Source organism: Lagopus muta, chromosome 1 (assembly GCF_023343835.1).
Source record: "Lagopus muta isolate bLagMut1 chromosome 1, bLagMut1 primary, whole genome shotgun sequence".
NCBI lineage: Eukaryota > Metazoa > Chordata > Aves > Galliformes > Phasianidae > Lagopus > Lagopus muta.
The window spans coordinates 55,976,695-55,983,656 of NC_064433.1; positions in this window are offsets into that span (position 1 = coordinate 55,976,695).

The window sequence follows — 6,962 nt, forward strand, 5'->3', positions numbered from 1 at the left end:
AAGTTTGAACAGATGGAGACAGAAACAAACCTCAGTCTTAAGGATTGGCTCACTAGTGAAAGGACCACCTTGGGAAGGGGCTTCCCACAATGCAGGGTGAAGACAATGGCTCCCACCCTGTGCCAGCCCCTTTGCAAGGTGCTCAGCGTGCCCAGTATGGCCTAATTTAGGGCTGACAGTCTGCTGCAGCTCTTGGATGAGAGACCCTAACAAACGGCTGGGAAAGCATATTCTGAATAATAAAGCACGTATCTCTAATTAAAGACACTGGGTGTGATGTGACATAGGGTAGACAGAAGACTCCCAACACCACCCCGGAGGCCAGGAGCAAACTTTATCTTGGGCAGAGCCCAGCCCCGTGGCACACAGACTTTCCTTTTGCATTTTATCTGATCAACTGGGGTCTGCGGCTCAGCCTGGGCAGAGCAAGGAGCTGGGCTGCCGTGCTGCAGAACAGCACAATAAGGCACAGTGAGAACCCCCCTAGCTGCCAGAGAGCTGGAAATCCGTACTGCCACGAAGGGAAGGCAGTGTCCTGCAGTGCCAGGCAGTGGCTTTGCTGCCCTGCATGCCCAGGACAAAGCGGTGCTGGACAGCAGGAGTGGAGCCAGGCTGGCCAGACACAGGTCTGTGTCACAGGCCTCGCTGCTCTATCTGCTGTGTAAATCCCAAAGGTAAACAAGTCCAGTGCTGCAGACAACATTTATCACCCGTCTGAAAGCAGGGAGGCTGGAGCTGTGCCCCCTGAGAGGCCCCCCTGGGTCTGGACGTGACAAAGATTTCATGGCATTCGCCCCTGCCTGAAGCCACTGGCTCAAGCTCCACCACCTTCAAAGCAGGAGGGCTTTTGCTGTGTGGTCCCTGGGAGCCCTGCCCAAGCCCTTAGTGTTGTGCATGCACTGGGCTGAGCCCCTGCATCGCTGGCTGTACCTCGTGGCACCAGGGGGACACCAGCACCGAGTTCTTATAAAACAATGCTGGCCGGCAGGCAGCGAGCACAAGCAGCCTAAGCACAGGCACAGGCCATAAAACACCTCCCCTGTTTTTAATCCCCACCTGGTGCCCTCTGTGGCTTTAAGCAAATCATATCACTTTCCCTCCTCAGTTTCTGCACCTGCGAGACAGTAATATTTACCTACCCCAGAAGGGGGTTGAGAGGATTAGTTAATGTTTGCCCAGCACTTTAATGGATAAAATACTCTGTGTTAATTGCTAGGCCAATATCTGCAACCCCCACAGCCTCCAGAAGGTTTTGCTCAGGCTAGGCTGTGCTGCTTCAGAAAAGCCGAACCAAAGAATCATTTGAGTTGTAAAAGATCTTCAAGGTAATCAAGTTCAAACTTCACCTAATGCTACCAAGCTCCCTACCAAACCTCAGTGCCACATCCACATGGCTCCTAAATCCCTCCACAGATGGAAGCTCTGCCATTTCCATGGGCAGCGTGTTCCAGTGCATCACCACTCTTTCTATGAAATTATTCATGATATCCAGTCTAAACGTTCCCTGGCACATGTTTTCTCACGTCCTATCACTGTTAGCTGGGAGAAGAGGCTGTCTCCCACCTTGCTACATCCTCCCAGGTAGCTGTAGCGTGATGAGATCTCCCCTGAGCCTCCTCTTCTCCAGACTAACCAGCCCCAGTTCTCTCAGCTGTTCCCCACAACTCATTTTCTAGTTCCTTCACCAGTTTCACTGGTCTTCTCCGCACACATTCCAGCAACTCCATGTCCTTTTGGTAGCGAGACCCAAAACAGAGAACGTGCTTGAGGTGTGATCTAACCATTTCTGACTACAAAGGGATGCTGGCTGCACTTTTTCTGATACAACCTAGGATGCCATTGGCCTTCTTGGCCACCTGGACTCGCTGCACCTGGACTGGCCCATCTTCAGCTGGCTGCCACCACCCCCACATCCATTTCTGCTGGACACTTTCCTGCCACTCTTCCCCAGGCCCATTCTGCTGCATGGGGTTGTTATGACCCAAGAGCAGCAGCCAGCATTCAGCCTCACTGAACACCATAAAAGCGTTAAGCAAAACGGCCCCACAACGGAGCCCTGGGAAATGCTACTCATGACCAGTTTTCACCCTGCAAACAGCACATCCATCTGAGCCATGAGAGGCCAGTGTCTCCAGGAGGCTGTGGGAAGCAGCATCCAATGCTTTGCTGGAGTGCCGAGCCCATAAAGCAGCTTTGTGCCTGCAGGGTCTTGACCTCCTGACCTGCACCTTGCTGTGAATGCAGGTGAGCACGAGCCCTGCAGCAGGTCCTTGTGCAAGCCCTGTTGTGAACCAGGACACAGCCCTGCTGGGGCAAGGGCAGCTCTGGGATTTGGCTCTTCCCCTCCAAGCACCTGGGAGGATCTCAAGCAGCCCCTCGACCCCCACACAGAGCACTGCCCATTCCTGTGCAGCCTGCGGGGCAGCAGATAAAGACCAGGATGTTGTTGAGGCTGCTGAGGAAAACCAGGCACGGAGAGCAAAATGTGACTCACTCCTAACACATTGCAGTCTGATTCACTTGGTTTGTGAGGCCGAATTGCTCTCTGCTGCTTTCGGACCGGCTTCCTTCCAGGGTGAGTAAGCAGACAGTGGCAGACAGGACTTAGTTACTCACACAGTGCTGGAGCTGTACCACTTCTCTGCAGCCAGATGACTAAATCCTCCGCGTGCACTGGAACATTTCTAAGAAGTCGGCAGTGACGCAGAGGCAGCCACACCAATCTGAACTGAGCTCAGCATATTCCGGTGGCTATACTTTGACTCATTAATTGCCTGCGCTCAGCCACTCATTGCTGTTACCCGGGCGTTTCGTGGCGACATTCTTGGCAACTTCAGGAAAATTCATGGTCAGAGGTCAATGAGAACAGCTTCAGGCTGGCACTGAAAGCCCAGTCTGTAAAATTAGCAGTGCGCGAGTTAAAGTGGGTTTTGTGCTGAATATCAGCAGTTGAAGATGGGGAAATATGGAAAAACTGCTCAAGCCAAAACAATGTGAGCTTTTCACGTACTCATGCATGTATATACAAGCTCATATATATGCAAAAAGGTAAACACAAACACATCTATGAGACAAGGAATTGAAACTTCCTCGGCACCGAGTTGTTGATCCTGAATGACTCACTGAAACCAGCTTGTTACATGGAGATTTTTATTTTGAGAAATACAGAACTTGCACACATTTTGAGACAGAATGGTGAGGTTTATTCCCATCCCAGGTTAAACCACTGTGGCATGTTTTTCTCTCACTGCTCCCAAATTCCACGTTTCTCATTTACATTCCTGCATTTAGACACTTTTAATTTGAATGACAGCATGGAGAGGAGGACTCTGCTCAGCTCACAACAGCACAGTTCAAAATAGCTACAAAACCTGCATCAGCTTAGGCACAAATGTGAACATTTTGTCAGTTGCAGGCACAATAGCCACCCACCTCCCTAAGGGCTACGCGGCCCCACAAACACCAAAGCCTAAGCAAAAGCACTTGAATGTAATTGTAGTGTTGTTTACATGAACCAGTTCAAATTCTGCTTTTTCTTCTAGTGCCAAACGTTTAGGGCTCCAGATAAATCACCCTTTCCTCTTGAAAGAGGTTTACTATTGCATTTATGACTCGTTTCAGAGCCCAAGGGCCCAGGCTGAGATCAAAGGGCAGAGCAGGGCGCAGCGATGCCCCACAGGACAACACCGCCGCGCAGTGGGCGAGCCCTCCGCCTGGGCCAGGAACACCCAGACTCTGTTCCCAGCAGCGCTCAGCCTCCTCGGGTAACCTCAGATGTGTCATTCAGCTCCCTATGACTCAGTTCCTCATTCATACAGTGGAAATGACACAAGTTCTTTACCTCGTAGGAGTTGTGCACAGATAAAAATCTTTTGCTGTGGTATCGGAACCTACTTGAGAATTGCAATGAAAGCAGAGATCAGTTACAATCTGATGAAAAGTCACAAGCAAAGGCCAAAGGAAGTGAAACAACACACACGGTAAGTGAGGGCATCTCCCCAGAGCAAGCTGATTTCTTGTTATCATCACCTCAGTGCACCTCCAGAGTGAGAGACCTGGCTCCTTTCGCAAGGTGAAAAATTCCAGCAATCAAAATGCTTCCCGTAAGAAAAGAAGCTCGCTTGGTAAATACCATTTCTATTCTCTCTGTACCAGAATTAAGGGCTTGGTCATGAAGTACAGGAGAACCACAGCACTGACTGTGCCAGGTGCCCGGGTCAGGATCCTGCTCCCCAGCATCCTTTGCACCCTTTCAAAGGAGTGGTGGTGCTGCCATCGCCTCCCGGTTGTGAAGGACCGGCTCTGCAGCTCCCACATCTCTGTCTGTCCCTCTGTCTGCAATGTAAAGTAGTTGTGGGACAGGTGCCAGTCCTGTTGTACTGGCAAGGTGAGATAGCTCTGGTCAGATACCCCAGGTTAAGTGGGGATCCCACCTGGGATGCCTGATCACTTTCTGCTTTGCATTGCCACTCTGTAACGCAGTCATAGTAACTACCCAAGGGATGTTTCCCCAGCAGAAGACTGTTACAGCAGGTCCAGAGGAGGGCCATGACGATGACGGGAGGGCTGAAGCACCTCCCTTATGGGGACAGGCTGAGAGAGCTGGGGTCAGCCTGGAGAAAAGAATGCTCCAGAAGGACCTTATAGCAGCCTTCCAGTACCTGAAGGGGACCTACAGGAAAGCTGGGGAGGGACTTTTTATGAGGGTTTATGGCAACAGGATGAGGGGAAATGGCTTTAAACTGGAAGAGGGTAGATTTAGGCAAGCTATCAGAAAGAAATCCTTTACTGTGAGGGTGGTGAGACACTGAAACAGGCTGTCCAGAGAGGCTGTGGATGCCCCCTCCCTCGAGGCATTCAAGGCCAGGCTGGATGGGGCTTTGAGCAGCCTGGACTAGAGGGATCTGTCCCTGCCTATGGCAGGGGTTTGGAACAACATTATCTAGAAGTCCCTTTCAACCCAAACCATTCCATGATTCTACGATTCTGTGTGTGAGCTGTGATGAGATTTGAGACAAATCAAAAGATCTCCCAGCCTTGTCACCAGTGCAAGCAATTTGCTCCACACGCTCCATGGCTGACCACAGCCCTCTCAACCTCAGTGCATTTTGGTGGATGTACGGCAGGAGGTAATGACACTTCTCTTTTTTCACCAAAGACAAAGCTGCAGAAGACAGATTCCATGGCAACAAAGGCAGAGAAGTGTCCCAAGATGTGATTTGCTGTAACGATACCCACCTTGCTGCAGATAGGGCCAAGTCACAGCTCTGGAAGTAACTGTTTCCATGGGATCCTTCCAAGAGAGAATGCAGTGACAACTCAGCACTCTGCCAGAGTGTTCAAACACCAAACAGGTCCAACTGATGGAGAACAAGGCTGCTGCCTGCAGCAAAGGCTGTTCCTCGATGTCTGCCTAACCCCAAACAAGGCACACTGCTGATCGCTAATCCACTTAACCCAGGCAATTACACCGGAACGGTGGCCTGCAGAGCAAGTTCCCAGCTAAATATTGGCTATTTTTTGTTTGTTTGTCTAATCCATGGAGTGCTACCTTAAGCCATGTTGAAAGCTCCTCACAGAGCACACATTTATGCTTTGGCAGTACTTGTTACGTGAGTGCATTTCCTCCTGACACTTCCATTTATCATACTTCTCCTCTCCCGCCCCTGCCCCTTCAGTTCCCATGGGGAAGTTAGTGAATTTATGCAGGAACAAAGTCACCTTGAGCTTTTATCCACACCCTAGCAGAAGGAATATGTCTGTCGGCAATCACATCCACCCACTCCACAACTGCGTAACAATGCTCACTTTGTTAGCACAGAAAATACCGGCTCCCTTCCTTGTTGTTGGGACAAACTGCCACAGAGGCAGAAGCAAAGCAAAGCAAACAGACTGGGGAGAGCAATCTGGTTCTGGACATTCGAGGATGAACAGGTAACCTGGAGTGAAGCAGTGGAAGTAGGAAGGAAAGAGCAAGCCTGGCAAACCAAGTCCTTGTATTATGAGAGAACTCCTAAAACAACCCCTGCTCCCTCTTTGCCTAAGGAATGAAGACAACCAGTGTAGTATGGTTGATTTGCAAAAGATTGGCAAACATCCTTATCCAGCTGACAGCAAGACCACAGCCAAAGCACAGAACCAGGCGTATGAAATGACCCGGGTTTCCTGACTGGAAGCAAAGGCCAGACTCAAAGAACTGGGGTGACATCCAGCTGCTGGTGTAGTGGCTCTGCATTCACCTGACACCTTACTCCAACCCCCTTGAAGCTATCTCTGGCACTGCCTGAGCACACTCAGCCATGATGCTGCTTTTAGAAGGGGCCCAATAGCACCAGGAACCCACAGCAGTATCGCAGATGTGGTCAGAAACAAAACAAAGCAGATAAAAGACATCTCCAGTAGAAGCCGCCATCAGCTCTGCACACACTGCACACCCACCTGATGTTCCAGCGGTGCACACTGACACAGGCATTGCTTCTGTGGGTACAGTGCTGATACAAGCCCATGAGCGCAGGCAGTGCTCCCACCTGTGTGTCTCTGATACTCCCACCCACCTGGCCGAGGAGCAGGGACAACTGGTTTGTCACCTTTGGCATTCACTGCAGGAAAGCACAGCCTTGGTTAGCCCAACGTTGCTTTTCTCAGCCAGGCTCTCCAGAGAGGATGAGGATGTTTCTGGAAAGTAGTCCCACCTGGCAAGCTGAAAAGAGTGAGGATGCAGATCTCCAGGTGTAAGATTTCTCTGCATTCATGCTGGAATCCAGGGGCGGGGGAAATCAAACCAACCCAAATCCCCAGCACTTTGCTTGCTACATTATAAGAAGATTGAAATAGCGCACACCTGGGTAAGCTTATCCTGATCTGCCATCATTTCACTTGCATACCCTGGATTATATTGTTACTTCTGTGGTCTGCAGGGACAAGAGGCACTGGTGGATGGATTCCCTGTCCTTGACAGCTGA